This window comes from Oryx dammah, unplaced genomic scaffold (genome assembly GCF_014754425.2).
Source record: "Oryx dammah isolate SB20612 unplaced genomic scaffold, SCBI_Odam_1.1 HiC_scaffold_29, whole genome shotgun sequence".
Classification (NCBI taxonomy): Eukaryota; Metazoa; Chordata; class Mammalia; order Artiodactyla; family Bovidae; genus Oryx; species Oryx dammah.
This window is the reverse complement of record NW_024070213.1, coordinates 84,579,560-84,587,231: the sequence shown is the minus strand read 5'-3', so window position 1 is coordinate 84,587,231 and position 7,672 is coordinate 84,579,560. Positions and strand designations below refer to the sequence as shown.

At 41.6% G+C, this 7,672-nt stretch overlaps 1 long non-coding RNA gene across 1 annotated transcript; it reads left to right on the top strand.

The window, feature by feature from the left end:
- Nucleotides 1–4,111: 4,111 nt before the first annotated feature.
- On the top strand, nt 4,112–6,812 carry LOC120857935. Its single transcript, XR_005719782.1, has 2 exons — nt 4,112–5,148; nt 6,041–6,812. It is a non-coding gene; the product is annotated as an uncharacterized LOC120857935 (long non-coding RNA).
- Nucleotides 6,813–7,672: the final 860 nt, after the last annotated feature.

The following is a 7,672-nucleotide window of genomic DNA, read 5'->3' as shown; positions in this document are numbered from 1 at the left end:
AATTCCATCACCTCCACTACCTTTGTTCGTAGCGATGCTTTCCAAGGCCCATTTGACTTCACATTCCAGGATGTCTGGCTCTAGATGAGTGATCACACCATCATGATTATCTGGGTCGTGAAGATCTTTTTTGTACAGTTCTTCTGTGTATTCTTGCCACCTCTTCTTAATATCTTCTGCTTCTGTGAGGTCCATACCATTTCTGTCCTTTATTGAGCCCATCTTTGCATGAAATGTTCCCTTGGTATCTCTAATTTTCTTGAAGAGATCTCTAGTCTTTCCCATTATGTTGTTTTCCTCTATTTCTTTGCATTGATCACTGAAGAAGGCTTTCTCATCTCTTCTTGCTATTAGATTCTCAAAAATACAATATTTTTTTAAAAAGTCACAAAAAGTATAAAAAATATATATCTGAAATTTGCTGTAAAAATAGAGCTTTGTTTTTGCAAGGTAATAGTAGGTTATAAAAATGAAAATTAAAGGAGTAATACGGGACTTAAAAGTGAAAAAAATTTTCAATTAAAAAATGATAATAGTAAAAATATATCTAGGACTTTCTCTGGAGCTATTGTGGACAGTGTGGGGTCAGTTCATTTTCAGATAGTTCCTTGGTCCAGCTTATACTTCTCAAGGCCCCTTCCTATATACTCGGTGCTAACTACAGGGTTTTAATCTATTGCAACTGTCACTTCCAAAGTGGTTCCCTCTGTTTATTTTAGCTTCTTCTGTTTGCTGGTCTCTTCAGTGTCTAATTTCTGCCCTGACACAAGGGGTGCGGTGGTGAGCACTTTTTTTTTAAGGCTTGCTTGTTCAGTTGTGCTGTGGGGAGGGAGGAACACTGCAAACAAATACCACTGGTGTGTGCTCACAGTGATTCAGCCACACTGGGTTTGCCCTCACTCACAGCGTGTGTGCTTTCCCAGTCTACACTGCTCAGGCTCTAGGTTGCTCTGCTGGGAACGGTCTGATGCTGGCCCTGGGTTTTATGCAATCCCCAGGTCTAAGCCGTTCAGGTTCAGGTTCTCAGGTACTCCACAAAGGTGTAGAATTGGTTGTGTCCGTCCCAGATCTGAGCAGCTCAGGTGACTAGGTGCTTGGTGAGCACAGTTGTGCCCTGTTGAAGGCAGTGACTTATCGCCTCCCCCGTCCCAGCCGCTTGGTTTTCTGGGTGTACAATGGGCACACCTCCTCAGGTGTGCTGTGAGTCTCTTCTGGGGGGCTGATCTCTGGCTGCGACCCTCCTGCTGGATGTCGACTATCCAGAATCCCAAGAAGTCTTGGTTAGCAACGAAGTCTGCCTGCAGTTTGGTATAGGATGCTTCTCTGGAGCCACGATTGCCCCCTTCTGGCTTTGGCTGCCCTCACCTGCCCATCCGGCGGGGGATAGGCTGATCTGCAGCTGGATAGTTCTGCTCGGTCCTTTGTTCTGTGAGCAGGCCTGGCGGTATCTTAGGTTATGGATTTTCCTAGGATAGCTATACCACAGTCTGGGTTGCTATCTCAAGCTAGTTCCCTCAGATTGCCCTTGGGGCATTCAGGCCCAGTCCTTACTCTAAGCCATGCAGCCCGCGCCTCCCTATCTAGCCCCCGCTTGCCAGTGGTGGATGCAGGCGTCTGTGCTGCTTCTCTGCTGGGAGTTACTGTTTGGCACGTAATCTGTGGGGTTTAATTATTTATTTAATTTTCTTCCCAGTTATTTTGCCCTTTGAGATTCCAAGGTTCGCCACAGACCCACCAGAGAGAGTGTTTCCTGGTGTTTGGAAACTTCTCTCTTTTTAAAGACTCCCTTCCTGGGATTGATCTCCATCCCTACCTCTTTTGTCTCTCTTTTTATCTTTTATATTTTGTCCTACTTCCTTTCGAAGACAATGGGCTGCCTTTCTGGGTGCCTGATGTCCTCTGCCAGCGTTCAGAAGATGTTTTGTGGAATTTGCTTGGCGTTCAAATGTTCTTTTGATGAATTTGTGGAGGAGAAAGTGGTCTCCCTGTCCTATTCCTCCGCCATCTTAGGACCATCTCCTCTACATTCTTGACTAAGGTGCTATACTGCCTCCCAAATAAAGAGCTAAAACAAAACAATCTGTAAGCGCTGCTTTCTATTTTAGTATCCTATTTTGGAGGATGAAAAGGGATAGCTTTGCTCTTATTTTGTATGTCATTTATAGGCTTTGAAGCTCAAAAGAAAAGGTAAAATTATTAGGCTACTTTCATGTTGAATTCCATCATATTCTGCTTTCTACTATTTAAAATAATTTTCCATTGTTTTTAGTCTTTATGTGTAGGATTTTAGCCATAGCAAGGAATGATGTGTCTACAGTAATGAAGCCTTGGTTAATACCAGAATATGATCCCTGAGTTGGGGAGATACCCTGGAGAATGAAATGGCAACCCACTCCACTATTCTTGCCTGGAAAATTCCACAGACAGAGGAGTCTGGTGGGTTATAGTCCATAGAGTTGCAGAGTCAGACATGACTGAGCACGCATGCACAAACACACGTGAAAGATAAAGGTCCCTTCTCTTCAGAAGAATTACAGTAGGATCCCAAAGCATGAGATTATGGAAGTTTCTAGATCCATACCACACCCACAGAGACCTTAGCACCACAGAGCCACTTTTCTTCATATTGTAATGTGTTATACAAATGTACAAAATGTTCACTGTTTTTTGCTAAATCAATTCTTTAGAAACAGACACGATAGAAAAAAGTGACAACACAAGGCCATAAAGCTAACAGAGGTTGAATTTCATTACTGATTCTGTTATGAGCTTCTGTCTTAGAGCAAAGCATCCTGGGAATATCTTTAGATTCTTCCAACAGCTTGATGACAGCCTTACAGCCTAACAACTCTATTTACATAACAAGCTGCATACTTAAGTCACTTGTAGAGCACTATGTAGTGTTATAAGACAGAAAGACATTCACATACTTTCACCATGTCATTTAAAATTTCTGAGCCTCAGTTTCCTTCTCTGTAAAATGAGCATCATAAGACTGTTGTGAGATAAGGATAAATGTATATGAAGATGCTGCTATAAGAATCTGTGCATTCATTAGTATTACACTCATTTTATGTGAAAAACATGTACCAAGATTTTAATTCAACATAGTAGATTCAAAACCTCTTGGCCAGTGATCCCCAAAAGATCTCATTACTATTTGTTTCCAACCAAATTGGAAGGATATAAACATTCCATCCTCAACAAATATCCTCTGTCCTTACAGTGTTTTCCGTGTCCCTCTCTCCCTTTCTCTACCCTCTCTTTTCAAAGATTCTTCAGCAACTACAGTCATGTATCCAGCCGCTACAGTCATGTATCCAGCCATCATTAATATTTTATTACCACAAATAGTGCTCTGTAACTGTTTCCCATGACCTTTCTTTTCCCTTGTTTGCAGAAATGTCCTGAAAGATGAGTCACTCCCTGGCCTAATTCATGAAAAGATGATGGTTTTCTCAGAAACTGGAATAGAGAACAGTCCTTGCTTAAACTACTATCTGTATTTAAGATCAGAATGCTCCTTTTAAGTTACAAAGAATGTGTTGCTATTAATAAAGATTTTCGGTGTACTGATTGAAGCAGGCTCCCATAACACAATGTTTAAAGTATGATAATGCGCTACTGGTTAAAAAGATTCTCAAGGATAAGCTGACCTAAAATGATCAAGTTTGTTAGCACACAAATGAGAAGATATGGGGAATCTGGAAAAGTCATTTATGCTGGCTCCATCTTTCAGCGAGACCCTCTGAAATCTCTTTCTCTCATCACAGTAGAAACACTCTGAGGTGTCAGTAGTGATAAGGATTTTACTGAGGACTGGACTGAGGAGATAAAACCAGTCAATCCTAAAGGAAATCAGTCTTGAATAATCATTGGAAGGATTAATGCTGAAGCTGAAGCTCTAATACTTTGGCCACCTGATGGGAAGAAATGACCCATTTGAAAAGACCCTGATGCTGGGAAAGATTGAAGGCAGGAGGAGAAGGGGACAACAGAAGATGAGATAGTTGGATGGCATCACTGACTCGATGGACATGAGTTTGAGCAAGCTCCAGGGTTGGTGATGGCCAGGGAAGCCTGGTGTGCTGCAGTCCTTGGGGTCCCAAAGAGTCAGACACCACTGAGCAACTGAACTGAACTGGACCTTGTACCAGCCCCCTTGTCCACTTTTCAGTCTTCCTCACTGCTCCCAGAGGTGGGGAGAGTTATTATTTTTTACAGGGTTGCAGTCTACAGAGTTAATGAGCTAGTAAAAGACTGAGTTGGGACTAAACCCGGCACTGTCTGACTTTAAAGCTCTGCAGTGCCCCTTTGACATAACCTCCCAAAACTCCTTTCCTTGTGGGAGGACCTCTCTCTGCTCTTTTACTGGGCTAATCTTGGCCCAAACTATATGCCTTCTTCAGCACTCTCATCCTTTCCTCACTTCACTTCTCCCCTTGCTCCCTCACCGGCCAGATCTCTCCAGTACCAGTCTCCTTCCGGTGTCATGACCATGTGGGGCTCTTTACTAAACCCAGGTAGGCTTGTACTTCCTGGGTCCTGGCAGGAAGGGGAGCAGTGCTCTTTAACTGCCCTCCTAAAGACTAACTCCTTCATGGCTATAAAACTCATTAAAGGTGAACAGAGGCTCAATATCATTCTGGGGTTGTTTGGATTTTTCAATAGGAGGTAGTATAGTGGCAGGGTTAAAGCAGTGGAGCTGGGACACAGCATTTGGGCAGAGGAATTGTTCTAGCATTCAGTTAGAGGGAGCAGCAGCCGCTTTGACAAGGGAAGGAGTGTGCTGCAATCAATTGGTGATGCCTGCTTTAGCCAAGGGTGCAGGATGACAGAACTGCATATTTCTGACTCCAGTGAAGCCCAGGCTTGGAAGAGGTGAACTCCAAGGCATGTTTGGTGGGTGGTGAGTTCATTTGGAAGTTTCCTGCTTAAGGAGAATTTCTGCTATTGTGGCCTCTATCTTTTGTCCAAATTCCTTTCCCCGCCCCCATTTCCATTTTGACATAGAACATGCACAGATCTGAGACCCTGGGTCACACTGAGAGGGAGAAAGGCATTTCACCAGTTCATCCAGTCATCCTTGTAACAGAGTATAAAGAACATTGGTGGGTGACAGATGCCGAGGTGGCTCTGAAGAAGCCTGTGAGTAGGATTAAGGTGTATAAGCCTAGCACTCTGTTAGGGTTCAAAGCATTAGGGCCCTGGCGAGGGGGGGTGGGGAAGGAGGACAGAAGATCCACTACCGTAGAATGTCAGTGGGCACTTGGTGCTCACGGTGCTGTTTCCCGGTGGGTGAACTGTCATCTTCTCATAGCCCCTACATGGAGGGGCAGAGTCCGGAGATGTGTGCAGCCTGTCCCCTGGAGGTAAATGGCTTTAGGGATGATTCAGACCTTATCTATCTCCCTCTCCTCATTTTCTTTTCTTTTTTTAGCTCCATGGCAGGGAGGTGAGGAAGACCTTTTGAGCAAGAAGGCCTTTATTCCTTCTTTAATATTTATTTTTAATTGATTGATGATTGGTTTCAACATTGGTTTGATTTCTGTCATATATCAACACGCATTAACCACAGGTGTACATATGTCCCATTCCTCTTAAATCTCCCTCCCACCTCCCACCCATTTTCACTCCTCTAGGTTATTACAGAGCCTCAGTTTGAGTTGCCTGAGTCATCCAGCAAGTTCCCACTGGCTTTCGGTTTACATATATTAGTACATCACCTCTCAGTCCAGTTTCACATGCTGCTTAAAGCTTTATTTCTTAAAATAAGGAGAGGGGGGTGGGAGGGGGGTTCAGGTTTGGGAATGCATGTACACCCATGGTAGATTCATGTCAATGTATGGCAAAACCAATACAGAATTGTAAAGTAAAATAATAAATAAATAAATTTAAATAATAAAAAAAATAAATAAAAATAAAATAAAATAAGGAGAAACAGCCATTTCCCATCCTTTTCCCAGGTATGCCTAAATTTGTGGGTTTATTTTTTTCTGAACCTGTCAGCAGAGTTCAATTATATGCCAGTCTTTTTCAGATATATAAAAAATGGAGCTTTCTCTGATTCAAGACAGCTCTCTACAGCAACAAAAGCAGGAAAGTAAACATGAGGAATGAAAAAGAAAACTAATGGAGAAATTATATCTTCGCCAGAAGATTCCCCATTTCTAGAGCATCAGCATAGAATGATTTCACCTGTGTCTAGAGTGGAAGCAAACCTTTCAATGACTCTTTTAATTTTTTTTTTAAGAGAATGTATTTTCTAAGTCCTTAAGTTACACAATATTTCTGAAGACAGCTATGAAATATTTGAGGTGCAAATATAAGCATGAGAGAAAACAGCAAAACAATGATCCTTCTGCTGAAGCCTCTTGAGATGCAGATAACATTTTCTTTCTCCTCAAGATTATTTCTCAAGATAAATCCATTTGGATTGCAACACGAGAGAGAGAGAGAATAATTCAGGAGAACTCAAGATGAGGAGAAAATTAGGCATTAAAAAATTCTGTTATTCTTTCTTCCTAAAATAGAGTGATAGATACACAATCCCTTATGGAATATGTTAGCATGATGGAGAGAGAATGGAATTGGGAAGAGTGAAGCCTAATATAATCAAATATCCAGTTATTAGTAAAGGAGAATTGTAGAACTGAGTTCATAGAGTGCTTAAATATTTAAGATTCAATGAACCAAGGATGCTGGAATCTAAGCCCTAAAGTCTAGGGAGGAGTTTGGATATATTTTTTCCAATTATTGCTTTTACAGATGTAATAGATTAATCCTCCACCTCATAGAAATTAAAAATGTTATGTGTGTGTATGCATGCTAAGTTGCGTCAGTCATGTCGGACTCTGTGTGACCCTATGGACTGTAGCCCACTGGGTTCCCCTGTCCATGGGATTCTCTAGGCAAGAATACTGGAGTCAGTTGCCATGTCCTCCTCCAGGGACTCTTCCCAACCCAGGGATTGAATCTGTGTCTTTTATGTATCCTGCATTGGCAGGTGGATTCTTTACCACTAGTGCCACCTGGGAAGCAGAGGTTAAGTTCTTGTCCTACCACCCACATCCTCTGTGCTCAGCATAGGAAAAGTTTTGTGTATAGTCTTTTGTTACCTGGAGAAAATATATATTATTGTTTTGGTAAGCATATTTTTTAAAAGAACAAATGGTAAATCCTATATGTGTAATTGTGCAACTTTTTTCCCATTAACAATACAATATGTCCAACACTATTTCAGATAGTTCATATTTGTTTTTTTTTTTAATTTTATTTTTTTACTTTACAATACTATATTGGTTTTGCCATACATTGACATGAATCCACCACAGGTGTACATGAGTTCCCAACCCTGAACCCCCCTCCCATCACCCTCCCCATTTCATCTCTCTGGGTCATCCCAGTGCACCAGCCCCAAGCATCCTGTATCCTGTATCGAACCTAGACTAGATAGTTCATATTTCAAATTGCAGGCATAAGTTTCAGCTATTTTTATTTTTTAACTGAGGCATAATATACCACAGTGAAGATAGGCTTCGGTTATTTGACCATTGCCCTACTGAAGGACATTTATGGTGTTTCCAATTTTACTCTCAGGTATCTTGAATATGTTTTCTCGGCCATATGTGAAAATTGTTATTTAGGGAAGATAGTAAAACATTTACTGGGA